At 40.7% G+C, this 17478-nt stretch overlaps 1 long non-coding RNA gene across 2 annotated transcripts in view; it reads left to right on the top strand.

Annotated features, from left to right (window-relative positions):
* The first annotated feature begins 1998 nt into the window (after positions 1 to 1998).
* LOC135970395 (uncharacterized) overlaps positions 1999 to 17478 on the top strand; it is a 56085-nt gene continuing 40605 nt past the window's right edge. For both annotated transcript variants that reach the window (XR_012433410.1, XR_010586072.1), the window contains exon 1: positions 1999 to 2152. This is a non-coding gene — a long non-coding RNA (uncharacterized lncRNA). The remainder of the gene's footprint in view (positions 2153 to 17478) is intronic.

The following is a 17478-nucleotide window of genomic DNA, read 5'->3' as shown; positions in this document are numbered from 1 at the left end:
GTTTTGTATAAATAGCCTTTGAAGCTTCCTAATCTCCAGCCTGATCTCAAGTTCAGAACTGAGGTATCTCAGGGAGAAGAGTAGAGAGGGGCTTGGGAAACAAGCTCAGGACTTTCTTACACCTTATTCAATAGTCTAAGAAGTACTTGGTGTCTGCAATGTGTTTTTATAAAATATCTGTGATCTTTGCAGTACACAAAAGATGAGGTGTGCCCTTACCCTTATTTTTTCTTATTTTTCCATCAAAACAATGACAAACAATTGGTAAGGGAATTTGCACACACCAGACATGAGATGCGCTCACTTGATGATGTCGTGGAGCTGCATATGACCACATGAATGACCAGGGACAGCAAAATGGGAGCACTATAATCCATTCCTTTAGCAACGCCCAGAAGCAGAGTCAGCAAGCTCTGAAGAGCTTCGTGGAGCCCTACCGTACAGGTGATGAGCTTGCTGAGAAGGAACTGGAATTTAAAACGAGAAAACAATAGGTGAGCAACTCAGAGACTTCCCAGTGACCTAAGACAAGTTGGAGGAATTAGCAAGTAGGAACGTGATGGGAAACAAGTCCCAAAAGGAAACATGAACAGCTTGAGACAGTGGCTGCAGCTCCATGGTAGCATATATTCTCTATGCGCTTCACCTGAGAAATGTTTAGAATGCATCTTAAGGGGGAAACTAGACATACTTTTAATGCTCTTGGCTGAAAACAGCAAAAGCAAATACCATTAACTTTTCTCTTAATTGTTGGACAAAGGAGGAACGTGGTTCCATTATGTCTGTCGTGGCACTCTGTTTGGCATTGTGGTAATTTGCTAGGATCTGTGTCTCTATGTGAGGGACACCACATACCACCCAGGTTCCCACCAGAGTCAGCGGTCTGTTTCCTCTTTGTCTTCCTTCTGAATTGCCACTGTGTGTCTTCCATCTCCCAAAATGTGCTGTCTTGCATTATCCAACTAAGAAGATACTTTAGCAGCATAAGCATCCTCAGATGTGGTTCCTTCAAATAGCATCCTACCAGCAACTAAACAGTAAACTGGCAGCCATCAGTCTCTGATGAACAAGAGAGCTGAGACAGGCAAGATTGCTTCAGGCTTAAAGAAGCAACAATAAGAACATGTGCAGATTCCACAAGAACACACACCAAATTTAATAAAGTCTTGGTGCCACAAAAGGCTGTGTAAGGGGATGATGGTGGAGTTCTTTTGTTTCCCTCCTGAATTTTCTTGTATAGGTTTGTATCTAGATGCCGTGGTCCCGAATCTGCACTCCCAGATGATAATGAGTCAGTTCATCTTAGACTGTGCTGCCTGTTGGTAACTAAGAGCTGGGGCTGGTCAGCTGAAGGGCTTGTTAGGGTACTGCTTAAATGAAGCCAAAATTACGAGCTCTAACCCATGGGATTGTTAGGTTCAGTGTCCTCCAGTCATCCCCCAAAATGCCTGGATTTAGTCACAAGGGGCATCAGTTTAGAAGCATTGATGAGGCATCCATGGTGCAGTGCTTCAAGATGAGCCTTAAAATCCACACTTCCCTGGCAATAGCTAAAGAACTTCATTACAAATCCGTAGTAGTTGTAAATACAGATTGTAGGAGGAGGGAATATCTGAACACATCCAGAGGCTTCACACAGAAAGGGATATCTGAATTGGCTTTGGAAAAAAGCAAATTAACATTTTTGTCTTGTGGAGATTGAAGCAAAGCATAAGCCCAAAGAACGAAGAATAAAATTCAAGAGCACATTCAGGTTTGTCACAGTGGGTGGAGGAGTGGGGCGGCAGGAAGGGAAGGGAAGGCACACTTAGTTCAGGTGAGCTGTCAGACGGGCCGGCTGTTCAGAGGTGGGTGCCCTTTGTGGGGAGGCTCTTTGATTCCTGGGGAGGAAGGCTAGAGAACAGGCAGTTCTTTTCTCTCTGCTAGGAAAGAGGAGGCGGCTCCTCACAAGGCTCCTTCCCACAGCTGAGCACTGCCCGTGGCTGCCCTTGCCCCTGCCTTTCCACATTGCACAAGTCCAGCACAGGGTACCCACTGGATGTGCCCGAGGCCTTCAGTGGGAAGGAAAGGAGGAAAAGGGACAGAAGAAATGTTCACAGGAACTACATATGGGCCTGCTACTTGTGTCAAAATGTGACTGAACTTCCAGCAGGTATATTGAGTGAAAGGGTTGTTGGGTGGGAAAGTCGTGTGTGGCTTGCTTTTCAATGGAAGAGAAGGGAGGAGAAGAAGCGTGAAGGCTCCATATGGTCATCAGCAAATGGCAGCTTTTCATCGTGCTTGTCTGTGCAAATCTGGTTTCCTGTCCTTGACCCTAAATTGCTTTATCCTGTCACGAGGCAGCTGGTTCAGTAAAGTCCTGTGCTGCTCAGCAGCCGCCCAGGGGTGGGGGTGGGGAGACAGGAGCAGGAGGTGGCCGCCCTGACTCCAATTTCGTCTGCCTCTGGGTTAGCAGAGGCAGCTAGAGGTCCTGTGAAAAGCGTCTGGGTGGCCTCTGTTGGCCGTCCTCCAGTAGGAACTGTTCACAGGGCTGTTCTCAGGCGGCCTCGTTCCAGAGGGTCTAACTGGGAACACAAAATGCATTGCATTTTTTTTCCCACCAACCTCAAAGAGGTCCTTTTATGGACAGACCCGTGCCTGCCTCCTTTTTAAAAAAATTCCCGTTGAGAAGTTGACCTCCCTTGACCTGGGCAAGGCGACAGGTGACCCCTCAGAGAGTGGGAGGCTGTCAAAGCAGCTCTGTCTCTGGGGTCTCGGCAGAACTGAAGACAAATGAAGCTTTCAGCCTGAAAGGACAGGCGTTGCCTTGGGACACGCCATTGAATCTGATGATGTGGCCATGGTGCAGGTCTCCCTGCCTCATGCAGAAGCAGTGGCTGGTCCCTAACCTTTGAAAACTCACTGGGTTTTGCATGATGATATTAGCAAACAAGAGAGCAGGATGAGTGCCTTGCCTTTAGGAAAAGTTACTTGGGTCTTTATCCACATCTACTTGGATGTATTCAGTTTAAACTTTTCCTCTCAACGCTGTCTCCTCTGCAGATAGTCATGGAGAGGAGTTTCCGAGTTAGGGCAGGACTCTGTATCAGCGACTGGATGAGACATGATGCAGTAGGTTAAAGGAATTTTTCTTAAACATCGTGGTGTCTGGGGTTTTTCAAACCTCAAAGAAAGTGTTAATTTGATATTATCAATTTATTAAACCATAATTGAACGTAATTACATGAACTGAAATGAAATTGAAAATGGACTCCAGCCACCACTCAGATGTCAGCAACTTGATTTACAGATCCTGTTTTAAGGAATGAGTAACCAGACATAGATCTATATAACCGAAAGCCAAAAGTTTCTGTTATTTTTGGTGCAAATGAATTTGAGTTGTTACAATGGATTTCGTTAGCTGTGTGTTTAGACCTCTATATTTACTTTACGTTTGGAGTAATTTTTTTAAAAAGGAGGCTACCAAAATGCTGGGAGTTCTTTTTCTACTGTTAGGAGATTTGGAATAGATGAATCACTTTTTCTCTTTCGTCTTTCTTTTTCTTTCTCTCTCTCTCTCTCTTTCTTTCTTTCTTTCTTTCTTTCTTTCTTTCTTTCTTTCTTTCTTTCTTTCTTCCTTCCTTCCTTCCTTCCTTCCTTCCTTCCTTCCTTCTTTCCTTCCTTCCTTCCTTCCTTCCTTCCTTCCTTCCTTCCTTCCTTCCTTCCTTCCTTCCTTCCTTCCTTCCTTTTTCCCTCCCTTCCTTCCTCCCTTTTTGTTCTTGGATTTATTTTAGCATTATTTATTTATATATCTTTATTAGTTTAATATGGATTTAGGACTCATACAATGTCTTGCAGTAAATTAACTATTCAAATTTGGTGTTGCAAAGCCAGAAGACACAGTATTTGCCATAAGTGATCTATAAGGCCTAGAGAAAAAATGGAAATGGTACCCCACACAGAGCTCAAACAGACTGCAGGATTTAGGTATGTATTAGTTCACTTGATATAAGAAGCGGACATAGCAAGTATCATGACTTTGGGACTTGGAGCTAACCCAGACCTAGTTGTAGTGGAGTCAAGCTTCAAACCCAGGTACTTTGACTCCTCCCCTTGTGCTCTTTTAGCCACAGGTAGGAAGCCTAGAGAAAACCATCATCAATGTAAAGATAATTCACCAAGTTCTTACAGTGCTTGCATATAAAGAACTGAGTCCTGAGTGGCTGAACCTTGAGTGGTTGGTTGGCTCTAGATCAAACACTAATGCTCTGTTTCTGTCAGTGTCTGCATCTGTGAAGTGGGGTCATTCAATACAAGTTATTTCATGACTCTGCCCCAGGGATAGCATAATAAATGATAGTCATTTACATAGACATCATTCTTTACCGTACAAAATTTCTTTTACACACAAAAGAGCTTTGAAAGGAAAAAGACTACAAATGCAAGTTCTCTTCTTAGAACTTCAGTTTCCCCAACAGCAAAAGAAGTGGCTCATACCTATCTCTAATATTTAATGGGAGTTTGGAAAGTCACTCAATGTCACTTGGAGAGTCTTTTCTGAGCTTAAGAGATGTTTACTCAAAAAAATTATTGAGCATCTATTATCTGAGAAGCATTGTATTAGGTACAGGGAAGCAAACGTGGATCCCATCCCTCAAAGACCTTGCAGTCTAGTGGAGAAACAGACATTAATAATAATATAAGGTCTATTTTAACAAGTGCTAGAAAAACTAAGACAGTCACAAGCTCAGCGCAGCCAGAGAAAACTGTACCAGGAAAGCAGTGAAGACTCAAGGGGATGGAGATGGAGAGAAAAGACTGGAGATGCAAAAGATATTTTTGAGGTGGATAAGACTCTCACTGGGCAATCAGTGTGTGAAAGTAGGACTTTTGGTCTTTGTTTCTGTGTCCCCAGCATGAAGCACATACTGGGGACACAGAAGAGGCTCAGTAGCAATGGTAAGACTTAACCCCATGGAGAGAGAGAGAGACAAACTTGCAAATTATAGGCATTTGAGGAGGATGTTTCTTTATTTGGGTTTAAAATCTAAGAATTAATATTTACCATTGGTATATGTGAAACTGAATGTGTGTGTGTGTGTGTGTGTGTGTGTGTGTTTATGTGTATGAAAGAGAGAGAGAGAGAGGGAGGAGGTGAGAGAACCATCCAACAGACATCCATCAAGCCTCTGGAAAGCTAAGAAGCATTAGTATGACCCACACTGATATGGAGAGCTAAAGGAGTCGGCATGTGGCTTGCTCCTATGCTGGCATGTCCTGCAGAAACCTCGAAGGCATTATTATGAGACTAGGTAATTCAGGCTTGGGGAATCAGGATGGGAACTTGACTCTGAAGAGAGGATAGGGGTTTACAAAAAGGAGATGATATACTGGAGAATGGATGTACTCTACAAGAGTTGTGAGCATAAGGGTAGAGGAATAAAGCAAAGATGGGGGCAATCAGCAAGGAATCTTTAAAGGATCTAATTCCTACTGAGTTTTCCCTTTGGATGCATTCAGGCTTGATTCTGTCTTTTCTAAGCTGAAATTTCCTTTATAAATCTCAGGGTTTCAACTCTTCTTTAGTCCCTTGTTTGTTTCTTTCAGGGCATTTATTACCAATTGTCATTATTTTGTTCATATTTTGTTATTTGTTTTTAACTTTCTCCCCAAATAGACAATAAGTTCCAAGAAAGATTTTTTTTTCACCACCGTATCCCTAGAATCTAACTTAGTAGACATTTGTTAAATATTTGTTGACAGTGAAGGCTAAATTTCACTCTCCTGTTTCTTCTGTTTTCTCTTGGTGATATTTATATCATTCAAATGTTTACTGAGGCATAAGTACCATATGGACTATGTCCTGAGCGGGCACAGGAGTACAGAGATGTGCATACAGTCATGTGTCATTTAACAACAGTAATATATTCTGAGAAATGCATCCTTAGGCAATTTTGTCATGGTGCAAACATCATAGAATGTGTTTACACAAACCTAGACAGTATAGTCTACTACACACCTAGGCCATATGCAATAGCCTATTGCTCCTAGGCTACAGCTTGATTCATGTGAGTGTACTGAATACTATAGGCAATTGAAACACAGTGGTATTTGTGTATCTAAACATAGAAAAGGTCCAGTGAAAATATATTATAATCTTATGGGACCACTGTGGTATATGCAATCTGTTATTGACTGAAACATTACACAGTACATGGCTATGCATGATTTTTGGATTAAATGAAGGCTCGAAAAGACAGATAGAAAAGCAGATAAGCAAGAATGCAGTGCACAGAGAGAAGAGGTCCATCTTGGTCAGGATGAGTTAAGGAAGGTTTTACAGAGAAGAAAATATTAAAGCTGGACCTTGAAAGCACCATAGGTAACCGCAAGGTGGAACACAGAGGAGGAATCACACAGGCACAACATGATGAGCTGTGCTTGGAGCTTGATGGTTGGAACACGAGATGAGCATAGAAGCTTGTTGGGAAGTGAGGTAGAACAGATGGGAAAAAATAATTTGGCTGCCATTTTAATAAAGACTCTGGGGTTTAACTTTTATGGATAAAGTATATTTGAAGAAGTTTATGTATGTAGGGAGATGTGATTAGTTTTCACAATTAGAAAGTCATTGCAATTGCCCAGACAAGAAACAGTAAGGGCCTGAACTAAGGCAAGAGACAGACATGAGCGATTTTAGCATATTTTTAGGAATAAACACCCATATAATTTTGCAGCTCAATATCTTAAGGTTTAGTTGCAGAGAACAAAATATATTCTGGCCAGATTAAGCAGAAAGAATTTTTTTTAACAGAGTATACATGGTTAAAAGAATGTTTGGAAGGGCTAAAGAATCAGATACTGGACTGAATTTCTAGAAATAATTCCCAATGTTACACAACAGAACTGGGCTGCCAAGGGAGTCGCTTCTCTTGTTGTGAGCATAATAACCAATTGATCAATTGGGAAGTTGCTGCAACAACCAAGTTGTGTGTTGTAAGATACACCAGCAAAGTGGATGCCTTGTTGTCTACTTTTCTCCTTTCTAAGCTCAGTTCTGAACCAAGCCTCACATAAATATGTCTGGTTAGTGGAACATAAATCACAATCAGATCTAGCTTCAAGGGCATCTAGGAAACATCATTGTTTAGTTTGCAGGTATTTTTGAGTACAAGAAGACACAGTAGAAACAGATTGGAATAGATATTGAGCCAGCAAATATCCACCATTATATCCACTATAGAGGCAGTTAAATGTAGGAGGTAAGAGTGAAGGTTTAAGGATGATTTTCTGGCTCAATTTAGGTGACTGATATACCAATAACCGAACAAGGAAATAGAGGAAGGAGAAATGCAGCTTTGGCTTTGGTTTCAGATGTTCTTAGTTTAAGATGCCAGCAGGTCACACAGGTGGAGTTTCCCAGCAGGCAGTTGGATAGACATTTAGCAGAAGTCAAAAATTTGGAGATCTTTTCATAGACAATAGATAGAATTAGGGAATAAACTAGATAATCCAAATAGATCATCATAGTAAAACGAAAGAGGGTCAATGATGATACCCAAAGAACACCAATGTTGGATCATAGTGTTAAGGAGAGTCCACAGTATAGATTTTAGAATGATGTAATGGGGGAAAAATCAAGAAAGTGCTATTTGTTCTTCTGACACCAGGTATGAGAAAATGTCAGAAACAATGTCAAATGCTGCAAAGATGTCACATAAGGATTGGAAAAATGTCACTAGACGATTACAATAATAAAGATGTTTGTAATCAATTTGAGAAAGAACTCTGTTGGTCGAATGGCAGGTAGAGAAATCATTCAGTGAATTGTGGGGCAATTTGACAGTGAAGAAGTGGAGATAAGAGCTAAAGAAGCCAAATTTAAGGAGTTTGACTATGAAAGGCATGGGAGCGATAAGGCTGAAGATGAGAAAACTGAGGAATGGAATTTCTTTTCTTTTTTTCTTTTTCTTTTCTTTTTTTTTTTTTTTTTTTGAGATGAAGTCTTGCTCTGTTGCCCAAGTTGGAGTGCAGTGGTACAAACTCGGCTCACTGCAACCTCCACCTCCTGGGTTCAAGTGATTCCCCTGCCTCAGCCTCCCAAGTTGCTGGGATTACAGATACATGCTGCCAAGCCCGGCTAATTTTTGTATTATTATTAATTTTGTAGAGATGGGGTTTCACCATGTTGGCCAGGGTGGTCTGAACTCCTAATCTCAGGTGATCCACATGCCTTGGCCTTCCAAAGTGCTGGGATTGTAGGCATGAGCCACCATGCCCAGCCAGAAAATAATTTTTAAGATGAGAGAAATGTAAGCAGGTTTACAGGCTAAAAAGAAGAATCCAGAAGAGAAGGGAACATTGAGGATGCAGAACAGAAGGGACTCTATGGATCAAAAATCTAGAAGAGACAGGAAGAGACAGTGTAGTATACAGAAGAGTGTAAAGATGTCCATGTCCTAATCCCCAGAACCTAAGAATATGTTACCTTCCATGGTACAGGGGACTTTGCAGGTGTGATTAAGTTAAGAATTTTGCCATGAAGAGATTTTCCTGGGTTAGCTGGATTGGCCCAATGTAATCACAATATTATAAAATAAAAGAAAAAAATGAAGACCCCAGAAGGAACTAGCCCTGCCAACACCTTGACTTCAGCCAAGGCAAACTGATTTTGGACCACTATCTCCAAAATGGTTAGAGAATAAATTTGTATTGTTTTAGGGCCCCCAATTTGCGGTAATTTATTACAGCAACAATAAGAAACTAACGTAGGCAGGAATCAATGAATTAAAAACAAATGTAGGCATCAGCTCTAAGAAGGTGGGAGAAAAAGTATCCTTCACAGAGAAAGGAAGAAAGAAAGTAAGCATAGGATGGAATGAGGATATCTTTATAGGTACAGAGCACTTGTGTATGGGTGTGTGTTCTACAAAAAGCAGAGCAAGGTTGGAGGCAGGAAAGATGAGTTTCCTGAAGGACGTTGGGGATACGTAATAATGATTTCTCTATTTTCTCAATAAGGTAGTAAGTAAGGCTATCAGGCTATTTTCTGAAAGTAAGAGAACAGTATGCAATTGCAATATTAATAGAGTTCTGCAAGTCATACCTTGTCATTAAGTATTGGGTAAAAGGTCTTTTTTGTTGTTGTTTGTTTTTTGTTTTGTTTTGTTTTGGGACAGACTCTCTCTCTGTCACCCAGGCTGGAGTGCAGTGGTGCGATCTCAGCTCACTGCAACCTCTGCCTCCCAGGTTCAAATGATGCATAGTATGGCAGCAATTAAGATGGAAATAATGAGGAAAAGGAATACTCATCAATGGAGATTAGAAAGAGACAAGGTAGGAATATTTTAAGGAAGTATTTGAGGTAATAGATGAATATTAAAACAAATAATAATACCTCTAATCCTCTACATTTGACCAGTTCTCTTTGGCAGTTCTCAGTAGCTGCAGAAAAGGTAATTATACGATTGAGGTAGTATTTAAGGCATGTTGATGGAAGACGGTGAATAATCTGGAGATTTCGTGTGCTGGTAAAATAGTTGAGTGATGTACAATGGAGTATAGCCTAGTTAAAAAGAAATGGATTAAGACACGACTGATAGAGAAAAAGAAGGGTCATGGGAAATGAAGTTTCAATAAAATAGGGAGTAGCTGTGTACCAATCATACAAGAGTGAAATAGGTGGATATGAAGGTATGAAGGATGTTGTGAGATTAGTCAGGGTAATCCAAGATAAAGAGCATTGAGTTATGCGGAAGACATTGGTGGGGCTTACTCAACAGTCAGACTTCTCATCTGATCTTTTTTTAAAATTTTCATTTCTAGCAGAGATTCAATTTTGCTCAGGTGCCTTTTCTTTGTTCAGGTAATCAACAAGGTTGATTCCCTTCTCAGCCCTAGGGGTCAAATCATGTTTGGCTAAGCCAGTGGTCTCAAATTTTAGTGTACATTGGAATCACTTAGAGGGTTTCTTGAAACACAAATTGCTGAGCTCCCTCCTGGCATTTCTCACTCACTTGGTCTTGAGTGAGGCTTGAGAATTTGCAGTTTTAACAAGTTTCTAGGTGATGCTAATGCTGCTAGTCTAGAAGTGGCACTTTGAGAATGACTGGTGTAAGCCAGCCATGGTGATCTAATCCCCCTTGTTTAGGCATGGCCATGTGACTAAACCCCAGTCAATGATAACCTAGGGGAAGTCTCCTGTAGAGGTTCCCAGACATGTTTCCCATCTAATATATGGAGCGGTATGAAGGGAAAGAAGTCCTCTTCTTCAGTGAACATGTCTAGTTGGATTATCTGTTTCATGGAGCTGAGTGTATTTCATTGATACAGATTTAATTTTATCTCCCGAAAAGCAAATAATTCAAAGGACTAGAGTATCCACTGGCTGATAATGATGTGGGAGAAAATTTGTTGCCAGAGAGAATAATAATCTTTTAAATATGTAATCTGGAGGTGTTTATTAAAGTTAAAATACATAAATATTTTAGTGTAAAAATCTTTCTTCCTGAAATTTATATTATGGAAATAAAAGTACCCATATAAAAAATACATAATTAAGAGTATTTATTGTAATTTTTGTCTAATCTAAAATAAAAAGAGATAACTTATATACATCAATAGGGGAATATTGAATCAATTGTGATACATTTACTCTACGAGATAGTATGCAACTGTTTTTTAAAACTATTTAGATTTATATCTATTGACCTGAAGAGATACCCCTAATATGCTATTAATTTGCAGAGGTATATATAGTATAATTTGATAAAAATAATAAATATCAAATATATATTTGTTTAAAATGCAAAAATTAGCCAGGCATGGTGGCATGTGCCTGTAATCCCAGCTACTGGAGAGGTTGAGGCACGAGAATTGTTTGAACCCAAGAGGCAGAGGTTGCAGTGAGCCGAGATCGCACCACTGCACTCCAGCCTGGGTGACAGAGAGACAGTCTGTCTCAAAAACAAAAACAAACAAAAAAACACAAACCTCTTACCCAATACTTAATGACAAGGTACAACTTGCAGAACTCTTATTAATGTTGCAAATACATAAAAATTAATGCTGCATATGGACAAGGAGTAGATGATATCAAGGGCAAATTGAAGCATTCATTAAATTAGATAATGTAGTATGGGAAAATTTTTATTTTTGATTTCAATTATGTTCATTGGTTGCGTTAAGGTGACATTAAACATGTGGGATGTTGAAATTTAAAAGTGTGATTGGCAAGACTGAAGGAATAACAACTGGTATGGACTGGGAAAATAAAGTGAGGGTGAAAGTCCCTGGAGGTGAGGAGACCAAAGACCTTTACATCTTTTACCCAGAAGTCACCAAAGAAAATTCCTCCTGGTGATAACCTGAGCCAGAGTCCTCAATAAAGGAGGGAGAGTTTCTGGGAAAGTGATGGATGACAGAGAAGAGAAAAGAAAAATGACATGAACCTAAAACAGAAAGAATTTGGCAAGAAGCTGGGAGATTCCATTAAGGCAACATGGTAGAATGGGCATTTTTTAAAAATGGCCAAGAATACTCTTGCTTCTCCCTCCCCTCTTTCCCCAATCTTTGATTTCAATAACTGAGTGGAGTTTGGGCTCCACTGGGCTGCTCTTTCTGTAGACTCCCGCAGGCCAAGTCCTATCATTGCACCTCTGCCTGAGTTGCTCCCTAAATCCTATAACCCTGTTTCTTCTTTTGGGCCCACACTCATCCCTCAGGGTCAACTGGAAGTACTTTTGTCTTCATGACATCCTTGCAGTTCTGGCTCCAAGAAGTGTGCTCCATGTATGAACTCCTAACACAACTTGGCACTTCATCACAGATGGTCATTTTTTCCTCCTCAGTGGTTCTCTATCTGTAAATCTTGTTTCATAAGAGCGGCGCCAAAAAGTCATCATTCTCTCCAAGCCTTTTGCTCTATCAAGTCCTCATCCTTTTTTCCTCTTTCATTTCACAGAGAAAATAAGATATCAGCTGGAAATTCCCTCACATTTCTCTCTCTCTTCTGAGTCCTTCATGTTGGCTCATCAAGGAGGAGGTGTCCCTCCACGTGTCAAAGGCAGGCTTCTCTGGCACCTGGATTCTCTTCTGTTATTTTCTGAGCTTCTTGATGTGCCAGCACTATCCTAGTTGCTGACTAGACAGTGATGAATCACACAAATGTAGCCCCTGTCCTCACAGAGTTTAGAATCTGATGGAGAGCAGGCGTTTGTAATTATAAATAGGATGGGTGTTACATCATGCGGGATTCCCTCTCCTCCTGTCTTCTTGGAAACTGCTAATGATTATCTCCTGCTGTCTTCATTATCTCTAAACTCTTTTCTACAACATTTCCCAAAGGAACATTTATATTTGGGGTCTCATCTTAAATGTAACAATTCCTTTACCCATATTTTTCTCCAAACACAGTTTGACATTTTCCTCCATTCCACAGCAAGACTTCTAGAAAGAGTTGCTTATGATCACTGTATTCTTTGTCGTACTTGTCCTTGACACTTGGCTTTGGAAACATTCCCCTGCTGCCACCACCACATCCCAGAAACTCTCTTACCAAAAACGATGACTTTGACTTTGGTGAACTCAACGCACATCTTTCAGTTCTTGTTTGACCTCTTGGCAATGTTTAATGTTGTTATCACTGCCTGCTTTTCCAAACCATCTTTGTTTGGCTTTAGATACTCCACAATTTCCCCAATTCCTCTCACCACTTTTGTTCTCTGTTTTCATCTGCCTTTCAGGTTCATCTTCCACCATCAGACATTTAAGGTTCCAAGTCTCCCTGCTTTCACTTGATATTTTTTACCTAGGCAATCTCATCCATTTGTAACCCCTAGGTTAACACGTCCAGATGATGTTTCTGTTAATGTAGGCAGCTTAGGCATGAGCAGGGCAGGAGAGGCCCCTCCTCAACCAGGAATGTCAGGAGACCATCAGGTGATGGTCAGGCGGTTGTTAAGCTGCCTCTCTAAAATAATAATTCGTTGCCGCTGACGCCAGAAAAGGCATTCTCCCAATAGGGGGAAAACCTGAAACTGGTGATCAACTTCCTGAGGAGATCCCAGGAGTTGGGCAAATGGGCTTAAGCATGTGCATTAAGGGGCAAAATGGAGGATGACCTTCCTCTAGGAGCACTGGACGGGTAAAGGGAAAACGCCTCAAGTGAGCATGTGCACAACTTTAGTAAACACACCATGCCCATGCTCCCCTCCAAATGCGGCAGGCCACCATGCATGCAGACAACCCACCCTAAGGCAATAAACGGGGAGAAGAGACGCAAGACCCCAGAAGCGTGCCAGTGAATAAACTTCAAGCCACCGGTCAAACAGTGCACTTGATCTCTCAAGTCGCCTGCTTGGTCCTCTTCCAAGTGTACTTTACTTCCTTTCGTTTCTGTTCTAAAGCTTTTTAATAAACTTTCATTCCTGCTCTAAACCTTGCCTCAGTCTCTCACTCGGCCTTATGCCCCTTGGTCAAATTCTTTCTTCTGAGGAGGCAAGAATTAAGGCTACTGCAGACCGGTACAGATTCGCTGCCTGTAACATTTCCACATTTGTATTTCCAGTTCAGATTCCCTCTTGGAATTTCAGACTAGTAAATCCAACAGCCCCTGTGCAATTCCCTCTGGGAATGTTTCTTAGAATCCTGGACAAGCTTAGGGCCCTTTATAATGTGCCCCCATATCACCTCGTATTTCACACTATTCTTTTTTTTTTTACTACTTTGTTGTGACTTTATTATCTGTATTCATCCCTGGAGTGTATTCTGTGAAGGCAGGAACCCCAGACAATGTCTGTCTTATTCATCACTGTATCTGCAGTATTCAGCAAGTGCTTGGTATGTAATGTTAAGTTTAACCTACAGCTAGCTGCCTCCTTACCCTTTTTTTTTTTTTTTTTTTTTTTTAAGGCGGAGTCTCACTCTGTCGCCCAGGTTGGAGTGCAGTGGCCGGATCTCACTCAGCTCACTGCAAGCTCCGCCTCCCGGGTTTACGCCATTCTCCGGCCTCAGCCTCCCGAGTAGCTGGGGCTACAGACGCCTGCCACCTTGCCCGGCTAGTTTTTTGTATTTTTAGTAGAGACGGGGTTTCACCGGGTTAGCCAGGATGGTCTCGATTTCCTGACCTCGTGATCCGCCCGTCTCGGCCTCCCAAAGTGCTGGGATTGCAGGCTTGAGCCACCGCGCACGGCCTGCCTCTTTACCTATTTTAAGTTCATGGTTTCTGCATACAAAGTGAACTGTGACCTAACTGAATTGGTAAATAGACTGCAACCTGCTCTTGTACCAATCACTGAGTTCTGGCCAATCACAGGAAGTCAACTGTTCAAACGGTATTCAAATAAGGCAAATGCTGAGCTGTAACCAATCCAACAGTCCAACTGTTTCTGTACCTCACTTCTGTTTTCTGTACATCACTTTCTTTTTTCTGTCCATAAATCCTCTCTGACCCGTGGCAGTGAAGAGTTTCTCAGAATCTATTCTGGTTCACAAGGAGTCGGTGGCAGGGGTGTGTGTGAGAGGGGAGCTGCTGGATTCTCGAATCGTTCTTTGCTCAGTTAACCTCTTTTAAATTTAATTTATCTAAAGTTTTTCTTGTCACAGTAATTACTACTGATTGCAAACCTGGGTTGATAAGTTTAACAATTCAATTTAAGCCATTGTTAGAGTTATCTTATTTGTTTTAAAGAGCATCAATATTAGCATGCATTTTATCTGTTGCAGTATCATAGTCTTTTAATGACTGATACCTTTGTCGAATATGATAAAAACAAGTTACTAGAAAAATTAAGCAAACAATAACAAAAAAGACATACAAAATGCATGTCCACATTTTTCATTACTAGATTCAACAGACTTGATATTATGAAAGGTTTCTAAATGTTCACCCTCAATTTCTGTAATTTTGTTGGTGCTGAACGGTGACAAAGAGTTCACAGACCAGCACTGGACAGCAGATCCCACTTCGAGTAGCAATGGACTCAATGACAGAGGTAGTCACACCTCTTAGCTTTTTTGCATTTTTCCTAGTTGTTTTATTTGCTGAATAGCTTCCTCTTATAATTGTAAGGAAAGAAAAATAATTTTCTCTCTACCCTGAACAGTTCTTAATCAGGATGAACCCCTGTAACAAAAGAGAGAGTAACAAAGAAAACAGAGGAACAGAGAAAAAAAACATAAGTTTATTAGCATGTACACCTCATATATACATGGGAAACACCCTGATAAATGAGTAAATTATTAAAAGGTGGCTTTGAAACAAGACTTTACTAGCCTCATCTGCTAACACAAAGGAAGAGGGATGTGGGGGAAGGCCCAGCAGATCATAGTAAGCAAGGTTAAGATGTGTCATATAAATTTAAGTCAGTGCCTTTTCCATTGATGAGTCTCTACTAATTGTTGTCATCCTTTGCTTCATGGTACAGACGGGGAGGCATCTTTACAAATGGAGATTTCCTTTATAGAAATAAATTTCCCTTATAAAAGAATAAAAGAGTAACTTGTCCAGTTAGCCCTTCCTACCCCTGGGTTCCACATCTGTGGATTCAACCAACTCTGGTTTGAAGATATTTGAGGAAAAAACATGCATCCATACCAGACATGTACAGACTTTTTTCTGTTCATTACTCCCTATGCAATACAGTGTAACAACATAGTTATTTAGACAGCATTTACATTATATTAGATATTATAAGAAATCTAGAGATGATTTAAAGTATATGGGAGGATGTGCATAGGTTATATGCATATATTATGCCATTTTATATCAGGGACTTGAGTATCCGTGGATTTTGGTGTCCATAGGGGTCCTGGAATCAATCCCCCACAGACAATGAGGGACAACTGTACTCTGATTTCAGAGTGTCTCCCATGTCTGCAGTTTCTCAAAATAATCCTTGTGCCAAAAAGGCACATTTTGAGATGGCTTGCTCTCGCCTCCTACATAGTTAATCCCTAAAGTGGCAGTGGAGGGTACAGATGTCAAGCAGGTGCTCTGAGATGGTGGGGAACATCAGTGTGCATGTGTGCCATAGGGGACCTGCCAGGCTGCTTGTGCTATGTGACTACTGTAGTCCTGATAGGGTTGCCACAGACTCAGGGCCCACTGTCGTGCAGCCTTATCCTTGGCACTGAATGCTTTAAAACCAAAGGACTTCCTGAAAAACTCTTATCTTTTCATAGCTTATCACTATTGTCTCCAGAATCCTTCAAATATTACAATTTTTATGACCTTTAGAAAATGCTTGCACTGTTTCTAATAAACATGGGAACTGAAACTTCTTATGGAATTGCCAACGGTTTTATTTTTTTCAAATTTTCAACAACCAAATATCTATGGATACAAAAAGTTCAGCATGACAAGATCTACTGTTTTCCCACATAATTTTTCACGGTAAGACTATGGGGAAGTTTCAACCTCTTCCCTTTCGTCAATTTTGGAGTATTTCTTTGTTTAATATTTGAACAACCAAAAAATGCCCAGTCACACACCAGAACCTCATTTTATCTCAAGCAGAAGCTGCTGAACAGAAAGCTCAGCTTTTAAAAGTCTTGTTAGAGTTGCCAGATTTAATAAATATAAATACGGGACACCTAGTAAAATTTGAATGTGAGATAAACAACAAAATATTTAGTATGGACATGGACATGATGGGCCTATCCTTTGTGTGAAATACACTCATACTACAAATTTATTCTCAATTTTCAGTCAAATTTAACTCAATGTCTTGTGTTTTATCTGGTAATGCTGTCTTATGTAAATTATTTTAGATGGGATGATTTCCCTATGTTACTACTGTGTGCTGTTTTGAGGTTTGGGGGATTTTTTTTTTCACTATTTGAACACACTTTTTAAAAGGCTCTCTGCCAGTCCCAGCTCATTATCAATGACACCATTAGCATCACCATAGCTTTAAATTATGTTAAAACAGGATTAGAACTACTGACAAATTGTAAAAGCAAGAGACTCCCAAGGAAGTAAGGATCAAATTATGATCAAGAAAGGAAAGGAAGGAAATGCCAGCCTCGGTCTGTAGATAATGCTCAGCATAGTGAATGCTCTGTGATGGAGTCAGACACAGAATACCCTTGGGAGGCCGATGGGCACTCAGTCTCACATTTCGCAGATGGAGAAACTTGAACACAAAGGGAGTTAGTGCCTTTTTCAGCGGGGCAGGAAGCAGGTGTGTAAAGGAATGGGAGAAGAGAAAAAAAATATTCTAAAACTCAGTCTTACCTACCAAAGCATGAAGAAAGCAGACATCACAAATATGTGGGTATTTTTATTAAAATATTCTTCTTCTATCTGGGCATGGTGGCATGCTCCTGTATTCCCAGTTACTTGGGAGGCTTAGGAGAATCACTTGAGGCCACAAATTTGGGGCTACAGTGCACCATGATCGCACCTGTGAATACTGACTGCATTCCAGCTTGGGCAACATAGCAAGATCGTATCTCAAAAAAATTTTACATAGTTTTCTCCTAGACAGTGAGAAAATT

Source organism: Macaca fascicularis, chromosome 4, assembly GCF_037993035.2.
Source record: "Macaca fascicularis isolate 582-1 chromosome 4, T2T-MFA8v1.1".
NCBI lineage: Eukaryota > Metazoa > Chordata > Mammalia > Primates > Cercopithecidae > Macaca > Macaca fascicularis.
This window is presented reverse-complemented; position numbering and strand designations above follow the sequence as displayed.